The 9657-nt window shown below is 37.9% G+C and overlaps 1 long non-coding RNA gene across 2 annotated transcripts in view; it reads right to left on the reverse strand.

The window, feature by feature from the left end:
- The window catches only part of LOC125257799, a 70299-nt gene extending 61045 nt beyond the window's left edge, over positions 1 to 9254 (reverse strand). For both annotated transcript variants that reach the window (XR_007182455.1, XR_007182452.1), the window contains exon 1: positions 8934 to 9254. This is a non-coding gene — a long non-coding RNA (uncharacterized LOC125257799). The remainder of the gene's footprint in view (positions 1 to 8933) is intronic.
- Positions 9255 to 9657: the final 403 nt, after the last annotated feature.

Consider the following 9657-nt stretch of genomic DNA (forward strand, 5'->3'; position numbering starts at 1 on the left):
GATCAGAAAATTCACTTTTTAATGTAAGGGTGATCTAGAGTTTCAAATCTAGCGGGTTGATCTATAATGCATAGCTTCATTATGTAATTCTCTTTCAATACATGACATAAAATTGCTTTAAAGTCTAATGCGACAAAAAGCAGATCAAATTATATATTTTCTGGTTCTCGAATCTGATTGGCAGAGAGCCGTGCAATATTCTAGCGATAACAGCACTCCTACCTTTTCACCATTTGTATCACTCCGCTTAAAGCGACTGTCATGGCAGCCGAGCAAATCCACCGTATTTTTTTACAAATACTACATTTGTTGTACCACGGACTGAAGTTTTAAGAGTTTTTAGGTGAGAATGCAGTTGTTCAGACCTGAAATATGTGATTTATATTTAATCAGCACCTATTTTATATCTATTTTATAATTTGTTTAGATGTTTTCAGAGATGTGAGCTCCAGGCCGTCAGTGGCCGTTCGGTGCTCGTGTACCCGCTGAGAACAGCTTCATCTCGGCCAGTGCTTCAGGGATTTGCCGCTGGCTCTTATAGTGGTTAAACATGAGATATAATTCATTTTGGGTACATAAAATGGGCTATCTTTGGTCTTATTAAAGGTGCAATATGTAATATTTTCTGTCCGCTAGAGGCCTATTCAAAACAAAGGTGTAGCTTGATGACGCCAAGTTTGAGCGCGGAATCTTGGGACATGTGGTCTTCACCTCACAGCCAGTGGAAAACAATTGGGATAGGACTCGGGAAGAACCGAGTGTTGTGGGAGCTGAACGAGGCCGCTGGAGCGATTGCACAACACGTGCCTCACGAGCAGCAGAACTTTTATTATGCCACAGTCACCAGCGCTGCTTACGGTTTTCTGGTCATGAAAATGAGGTAACACAGCTCTGTTTAACATATTAGATTTGAGTGTGTTGAAAATGATGTTATGACGTTACTCTGTGCGTTCACTCGGCGACTGCTGTGAGACACTGTTGCACACTGCAGTAAGATATATTGATTTTAGAATATCATATTAAATGCTGGATGGCTTGTGTTGATAAATGGCATGCAATTCATTTTAAAGCGTATTGTATGTTGGAGAAAATTCTGTATTACTGTTACTAAAAATAAAGCTGCATCTGATTATGCTATGTTAGCTTCTTCACAAAATAGTGTTTGAGACATGGTAAAGCATGGTACTCACAAAAAATCAAGAAAATTAGATTTAAACAATAAGACTAAACATCTTGAGCTATATAACAATAATTCGTTTTCTGTCCACAAATATATCAAAACAGTTGTTCCCTTGTCAATTAAAACATGTAAATATTAAAGCGTCTTTGGTGTTTCCATGGTTTCTACAAAATAAAAACCCATCACTGGAAACCGAGGGTAACGCGGGTATGACGCAATTGACAGACTAAGCCTGGTTTCTCCCAAGGTTTTTTTTTCTCCATTTTAACACCTATTTGCCACTTGTTTGCCACCTGATGTCACCTGTTGGAGTTTGGGTTCCTTGCCGCTGTCGCCTTTGGCTTGCTTAGTTGGGGACACTTGACATTTGACTTGACATTTGATATTCAACAGTATTCTTGACATTTATTCAACATTGCTTTGATCTGCCTGCATTGACACTATTCTTGAAGAGCTGCTGTGCAGCAAAAACTATGTACCAGTTATCAATGTAAAGCTGCTTTGATACAATCTGTATTGTAAAAAGCGCTATATAAATAAAGCTGACTTGACTTGACAGGCGACTCCTCACACGTCCCGGAGCATCGGTTAAAATTGCAGTTTTCTCACGATTTACAAATAGTTGTAAACATTTGGGATATTGTAAGTACTCAAGTAAACAAAATATATAACACTGGTCTAGTGGTTTTTAGATATTTTACTCCACAATTCTTACATATTGCACCTTTAATCTATTACTTGTTCCTAAGCAAATCAAATTGGGCTATGTTAAAGGTCCCGTTCTTCGTGATCCCATGTTTCAAACTTTAGTTAGTGTGTAATGTTGTTGTTAGAGTATAAATAAAATCTGTAAAATTTTAAAGCTTAAAGTTCAATGCCAAGCGAGATATTTTATTTAACAGAAGTCGCCTACATCGAACGGCCAGTTTGGACTACATCCCTCTACTTCCTTCTTTAATGACGTCACTAAAACAGTTTTTTGACTAACCTCCGCCCACAGGAATACACAAGAGTTGCGTTTGTAGAGTGTGTTTGTCGCCATGTCGTCGAAACGCTGTTATTTTCATCCCGCAGTCCAATCACCGGGGCTGATTCCGGCTCAAATTGATAGGGTAAAATTAAAGACATGTTTACAATAACACTGAGCGCGTGCATCTCCACGTTATGGTAAGAGGCGTGACCTTTCCGGGCAAGGTTCGCTAAGCTGCTGTCGAATCACAACACAGGAACCGCTGGCACAATCAGAACTCGTTACGTATTTCTGAAGGAGGGACTTCATAGAACAAGGAAGTCATCAGCCCGTTTTTATGACAGTGGAAACAGCGGTATACAGATAAGTAAATTATGTGAAAAATACTGTGTTTTTTTACACGCGAAACATGAACACATGTTATATTGCACACTATAAACACAATAAAAGCGGGACCTTTAAATTTAATTTAGGGCTATATTTAATTTACATCCTACAGAGCACTGCTTTTGTACATTTGACTGAATTGTACAATTGTGTTTATTTGTTGTTGTCATTTATAATGGCTATTGTTATTAATTTAAATATTGTTGTTCAATAAATATTATTTTATATAAATAATTTGTATTTGGTATATATACTACTGTTCAAAAGTTTGTGGTGAGCTTTATTTGTAAGAAATTAATAATTTTATTCTGTAAGGATGATTATCCAATCAAAAGTGACAGTAAAAAAAGTCTATTTTAAATTAATGCCGTTCTTTTAAATTTTCTATTCATTAAGGAATCATGAAAAACAATATATAACTATTTCCACAAAAAAAAAAAAAAAAAAAAATCACCATTCATAATATCGGTATGAAAAGTTTCTTGAGCAACAAATCAGTATATTATAATGATTTCTATAGTATCATGTGACACTGAAGACTGGAGTAATGATGCTGAAAATTCAGCTTTGACATAACAGGAATACATTTTAAAATATATTTAAATAGAAAACACTTATTTTAAATTGTAATAATATTTCATAATTTATCAAATAAATGCAGCCCTGATGCTCGGAAGAGACTTATGTTTTTAGGTAAATCATAAATCTTCTAAGTTGTTTATTTATAAAAAATAAATAAAAAAATAAAAAATAATAATTAGAAATAGAGTGTATCATCATTCCAGTACAGCTCATACCTGCTTGCTAAAATCTGACAACAATGAAATTATAATTTTGTTTCATAAGCTAAAAACAGTATCCTTTTATGCACATGTAATTTTGCCCATTGCTTGGTTTCTATTCTTGTGGCATCACACTTGGTAGCTTTGCCCACAAATTAATTTCAATGGCTCAAAATCCTTCTGCACATAGATATATATTTAACATCAAATACGTTATGATTGGCTGTGGTTGAGTCTGATCACGCACCCTATAAGGACAGAGAAATTACTTGCAGCTTTATTCTTCCATCGCATCACGTCTGGTTAGGACATGGTAACCAAAACACTAGCACCAAGTTCATCCAGAGGGAATTCCCAGCAATTCATGTATTGCAAATTGCTTTGGATAAAAAGTGTCCGCTAAATGACAAATTGTGAATTGCCCTGTACTTGTATCCGTCTGCATTGCTCTGATTATAAGGTCTTATACTGCAGGCCAGACACTATTATCCTCAAGTGTACTGTGAACATAAACAATCCATATTCAACACCACATCCAACACAAACCCATCAAAGGCTTCAGGCTGACTGAAGACAAGGAGTGTTCTTCGTTGAGTGCAAAAATCCACATGGGACAAGAGTATCTGTGATGATCAACAGACCTTTTCCTCACAGCACCTGTTAGTGGGTGGGATATATTAGGCAGCAAATGAACATTTTGTCCTAAATGGAAGTTAAAAAAGTAAAAAAAAAAAAAATGGGCAAGCGTAAAGATTTGAGTGAGTTTGACAAGTGCCGAATTGTGATGGCTAGACGGCTGGGTCAGAGCATCTCCAAAACTGCAGCTCTTTTGGGGTGTTCCCGGTCTGCAGTGGTCAGTATCTATCAAAAGTGGTTGAAGGAAGGAACAGTGGTGAACCGGCGGCAGGGTCATGGGCGGCCAAGGCTCACTGATGCATGTGGAGAGCGAAGGCTGGCCCGTGTGGTCCAATCCAACAGGCGAGCTACTGTAGCTCACACTGCTCAAGAAGTTAATGCTGGTTCTGATAGAAAGGTGTCAGAATACACAGTGCATCACAGCTGCATAGCTGCAGACCAGTCATGGTGCCCATGCTGACCCCTGTCCACCGCTGAAAGTGTCAACAGTGGGCATGTGAGCGTCAGAACTGGACCACGGAGCAATGGAAGAAGGTGGCCTGATCTGATGAATCTGGGGAACACATGGCACCAGGACGCACTATGGGAAGAAGGCAAGGCGACGGAGGCAGTGTGATGCTTTGGGCAATGCCTTGGGTCCTGCCATCCATGTGGATGTTACTTTAACAAGTACCACCTACCTAAGCATTGTTGCAGACTATATACACCCTTTCATAGAAAAGGTATTCCCTGGTGGCTGTGGCCTCTTTCAGCAGGATAATGCGTCCTGCCACAAAGCAAAAATGGTTCAGGGGCACAACAACGAGTTTGAGGTGTGCCTCCAAATTCCCCAGATCTCAATCCAATCGAGCATCTGTGGGATGTGCTGAACAAACAAGTCCGATCCATGGAGGCCCCACCTCACAACTTACAGGACTTAAAGGATCTGCTGCTAACATCTTGTTGCCAGATACCACAGCACACCTTTAGGGTCTAGAGGAGTCCATGCCTCGATGGGTCAGGGCTGTTTGGGCAGCAAAAGGGGGACCAACACAATATTAGGAAGGTGGTCATAATGTTATGCCTGATCGGTATATGCAAATCATCAACATAATTACCACCTCAAAAGATGCAAAAAGTCCAACTGTTATGATTTTAGGTGAAACAAAATCCAGTAACACTGTTCTTCTACTAAGACACTCCAAAGTTGTCAAGTCAGCATTAGTCTTGCTGACTTACTGGAACATTCACCTCAGCCGATGTCAGTTTCCAAGAAGGATGTGACTTTTAATGAGCTGCCAACCAATGAGTTGTCAATTTGGCAGCTAAGCTTTGCTCTGCAACTGTTATTTTAGTGTTATTGCACTCTCACTGTCCTCCAGAGTCATCGGACTCATTTTGCAGCATCAACTGTCTAACCTTACTGTGGGTTTGTCGATGTTGGGCAAAATTCAGCATTTAACAATTGGCCAAAGTTCAGTTCACCATTCTGAGTTGGAATGATGGGAAGCGAATCTGCAATTCAACAGTCACACAACAGAGGACCTGCATCAGCTTAATACAAATTTTGCAACAAAACTATGAAATAATTAATATACAATTAAGTTATTAACACAGAGCTAGTGCAAGATGAGCATTTGTGGTTAAAAAGTATATACATTTTCTTTTCTTTTAGAAAATGACCAATCGTTTCACTAGATAAGACCCTTATTCCTCAGATGGGATCATGTAGAGCCCTTTGAAGCTGCACTGAAACTGCAATTTGAACCTTCAACCCATTGAACCTCAATGAAGTCGACTATAATGAAGAAAAATCCTGGAACGTTTTCCTCAAAAACCTTCATTTCTCTTCGACTGAAGAAAGAAAGACATAAACATCCCGGATGACATGGGGGTGAGTAAATTATCAGGAAATTTTAATTCTGAAGTGAACTAATCCTTTAATTGAATTCCATTCCTTTCTATTATGAATGGCGCACAAGCCTGTCCCAATATACTTAATGTTGCTGTTTGCACAAGATTTTCCCTTGTCCATCTCTTTGACAATCTAATCACAGCTTGTATCACTTTATTATGACATATCGCCTCTGAAAGAGTCCAAGCGCAATTATTGACCCTTGCTATTATTCCACAATCAAACGCAAGCGAAAATCTAATAGGAGAAACCAACAGGGAACCAAAAGGCAGAGAGTGCTTCAATAAAGATACATCTGAGCTCAGCTTTGGGCATCAGTTTACCTGAACAGAGCTGCTAACTGTAGATTACATCTTTTGAAGTTCATTTTGAGGTTTTTTCACCCTGCTGTTCCACTTTTTGCACAGAACCGGAGAACTAAAGGCCGAGAGACATCATTTTCAGAGAGATATCACAGAAGCTGTAAAAGAGTTGTGGCCAGAGTGGTTTCCCCCCTGCAGGACGAGGTTTAAATAATCACATTGGTGTAATGGGATGTGTGGTGTTGATTAATGGCCTTTCTCGGCGAGTCAGGGTTTCTACCTCTGTCTGTGCCCTTTGAGTGCATTTGTCTCAAGCTGCTGTTTACAGTTTCATGGTTCGACTCACAACGTCCTCTAAATAAAGAATTTATAATGGAAGGCACTTTCACTAATCGAATACATCTCTGCATGGGCCGAGAGGGAATTAAAGTCAGTAAGCATAGAAGTTTAACTAACCAGACTTCTACTTCGGCTTACATTATTCTTTTGAGTCAAACAGACTCAAGAAAAGAAGTATAATAGTGAATATAAATGGTTTAATATTCCACACCAATAACGATCTAAAACATAAAGTGATTAAAATGAAAAAATGCGTTTTCTATGAGCTCTGCTACTTCAGTTTTTCCTCAAATAATACATTAGACAAATCTATCGACATTTGTTTTAATATACTGTCACAGTTTGAATGGTAAACTACATGCGTCTACATTTCGAACAGCCATCAATCTCTCCAGTGTCAGACCAGCATGAGATATTGAAAATATTCTTTGAATTGCGAGCTACTCGCTAATGCGTCAGGCGTGCAACATTCATAAACCCGCCGCTGTGTCTCCGGCTATCTTTTTTCTTCTTCTGTCTTTTTTGTCATTTCTCCAATCTTACTAGAACTTGAGATGGAATGGAAAAGTAGTCATTTTCTTTCTTGCCATTCATGGCGGTCTTTAGACGTCAAGACATTCAGGAGATTTTATTATTATTTTTTCCAATCATAATCACGGCAAAAACACTTCACTTCTGTCTTTTAGAGTCACACACATCAAGGTTTTTTTTTTTTTTTTCTTCCTCCTTTTGATGCCTGGACAAGCTCGGACTGCACAATCTATCTTAAGAAGTTACCAACAAATTCATGTGCCCCACACACACAGGCACATTTTAATCTGAATGTGGATCAAAGCGTCGACAGATGTTTTAGAAAAGACTTCTATAGAAAAGAGGGGGGTGAATCATCCTTACAAGCTTTGAAACCAAACTAAATTTAACTCAAAGGTCTTTGCTATGTCAGGATAACTTCTTCCGAGCATATGACAAATGCGAACATCTGATTATTTAAAAACATTAAAGGATTTTTAGATGAGAAAATAGTCTACCTGATTTTCTTTCTTCACTGTTCTAGTTATTAAATAAAAGTTTAAGACTAAAGAGATCTGAAAAACAAGGCTAATTTTAGAGATGTACTCTGGAGTGTTTTTATCAAATACTTTCAACAGATTTTACAGACATTTAGCTCCATAATTATGATGTATTTAATGTCACATTTCACTCTAAAATCTGCTCCTCACTTCTGTTATAAAAATGTTATTTGGGCGTGTAGACAAATTGAAGACCACATGGAAGTTACGTAACTTGTCATTCATTCAAGAGCGTGAAAATCTTCATGACTGAATACATCCAGACATGTTTCTACATCCATGAAAATGTACAATACACCACAGACATCCTTGAAAATCCTTAAAGTCGGCCTGAATCAGTCAGACCCATAATGCTGAACATACTGAATATTTATTTGACGTAGTGAATATGAATATGCAATGCACTCTCGTAGACGTGTGTGAGCAAAGATTGATATCCTATGATGACACATCTCAAAGTATATTGCTACTTTTGGAGCACATAAATGGCGGAAATTGCTAGTGTCAATTTGATTTGCTGGCTTGAATGCAAATTTCTGAGCATAGAATGTTTAAAGTCTACCAGAAGACGTCATTTTTACAAGTTCTCGGTACAATAAGTGCTTTCAAAGAAGAAGTAATTGCTGGGTTTGACAGTTTGCAAGATGGCAAAAAAAAAAAAAAATAAAGACCTTAGATTTCTATTTGAAATAAATGCTGGATTTTCTATGCATCAAATAATACCGAAAGAGAAAAATGTAAAAATGTATCATGGTTTTCATAAAATTATTAAGCAGCACAACTGTTTTCGTCGACATTGATAATAACATGAAATCTTTCTTGAGCTCCAAAACGGCATATTAGAATGATTTCTGAAGGATCATGTGACAATGTAAAGCTGAAAATTCAGCTTTGCATCACAGGAATAAATTATATTATAAAATATATTAGAACAGAAAAAGTTATTTTAAATTGTAATATATCAAAATATTTTTTTTATTGTATTTTAATCAAATAAATGCAGCTTTGGTGAGCATAATAGACTTTCAAAAACGTTTAAAAAAATCTTACCGACCCCAAACTTTTGAACAGAAGTGTACATGCCGATAGGGCTGTCGCGATAATCGCAATTTCGTAATATCGCGCTTTTGACGAGCCAACCGCAGAACACTTCAAAAACCGCAGCAACCGCGATATTTGCATGTTTTCTATTTTTTGAAAGGCTATGTCCTTCTCGTTTTACACTTCATACACGAGTACTAAATTTTAAATAAGGTAATAATGATAGCATAATGTGTACCATGGTGATTTGTACAGAGGCTCCGTAGATTTGCACTAAACAAGCCTAAACAGACAGTGAATGTGAGAGAGATCGACTGAGCGCGTGCGATTACCTGCGTCTGTCCTTCAGGCCGAGACATATTCGTGAAAAAAAGTTGCCGTGTCCAAGGATAGCGAAATCTCTGCATTAGCATCGAAGCATTACTGGTCAGCTGAGCCTTATAAAGTGGCGCTCAACGTTAAAATGATTTCAATAGCTTGTTTCATTTCATCTCTCTGAATGAATCTGCGTTTTTGAACGTGCAGTTGAATGAACGGTTTAAAGACTCAAAGACAGTCCCTTGCCGCCACCTTGTGTCACAACAATGTAACTGCACTGACTGACAGCCCGTCTAGAACGCGCAGAGATGAGTAACGTTAGTTCTGCTTATACTCGTGAAATATTAGCAGAAAGTTTTGTTTAGTCAGATTCGAGGATCGGAACTAACTATTATACATACAACAATAGCTCTACCATCTTATTGTCAGGTTTATGTTCTGTTTTGTAGACCCTTATTTTGACATTCTCTTTACTTCAATGCTCTATTTAGTTTCGTTATTGAATATGATCTTTCTCTCTCTCTCTCTCTTTCGCTCTCTCTCTCTCTCTCTCTCTCTCTCTCTCTATATATATATATATATATATATATATATGGCGGTAATACCGCATATCGCGCTATTGAGCCACTCAAAAATACCGCAAGGGAAATTCCTTAACCGCGACAGCCCATGCCGATAAATGTGATAAACTGTTAGACAAAAAGGTGAAACAAATGTGGCTGGTCACTTTAAGGCCCT

The sequence above is a fragment of the Megalobrama amblycephala genome, linkage group LG22 (genome assembly GCF_018812025.1).
Source record: "Megalobrama amblycephala isolate DHTTF-2021 linkage group LG22, ASM1881202v1, whole genome shotgun sequence".
Classification (NCBI taxonomy): Eukaryota; Metazoa; Chordata; class Actinopteri; order Cypriniformes; family Xenocyprididae; genus Megalobrama; species Megalobrama amblycephala.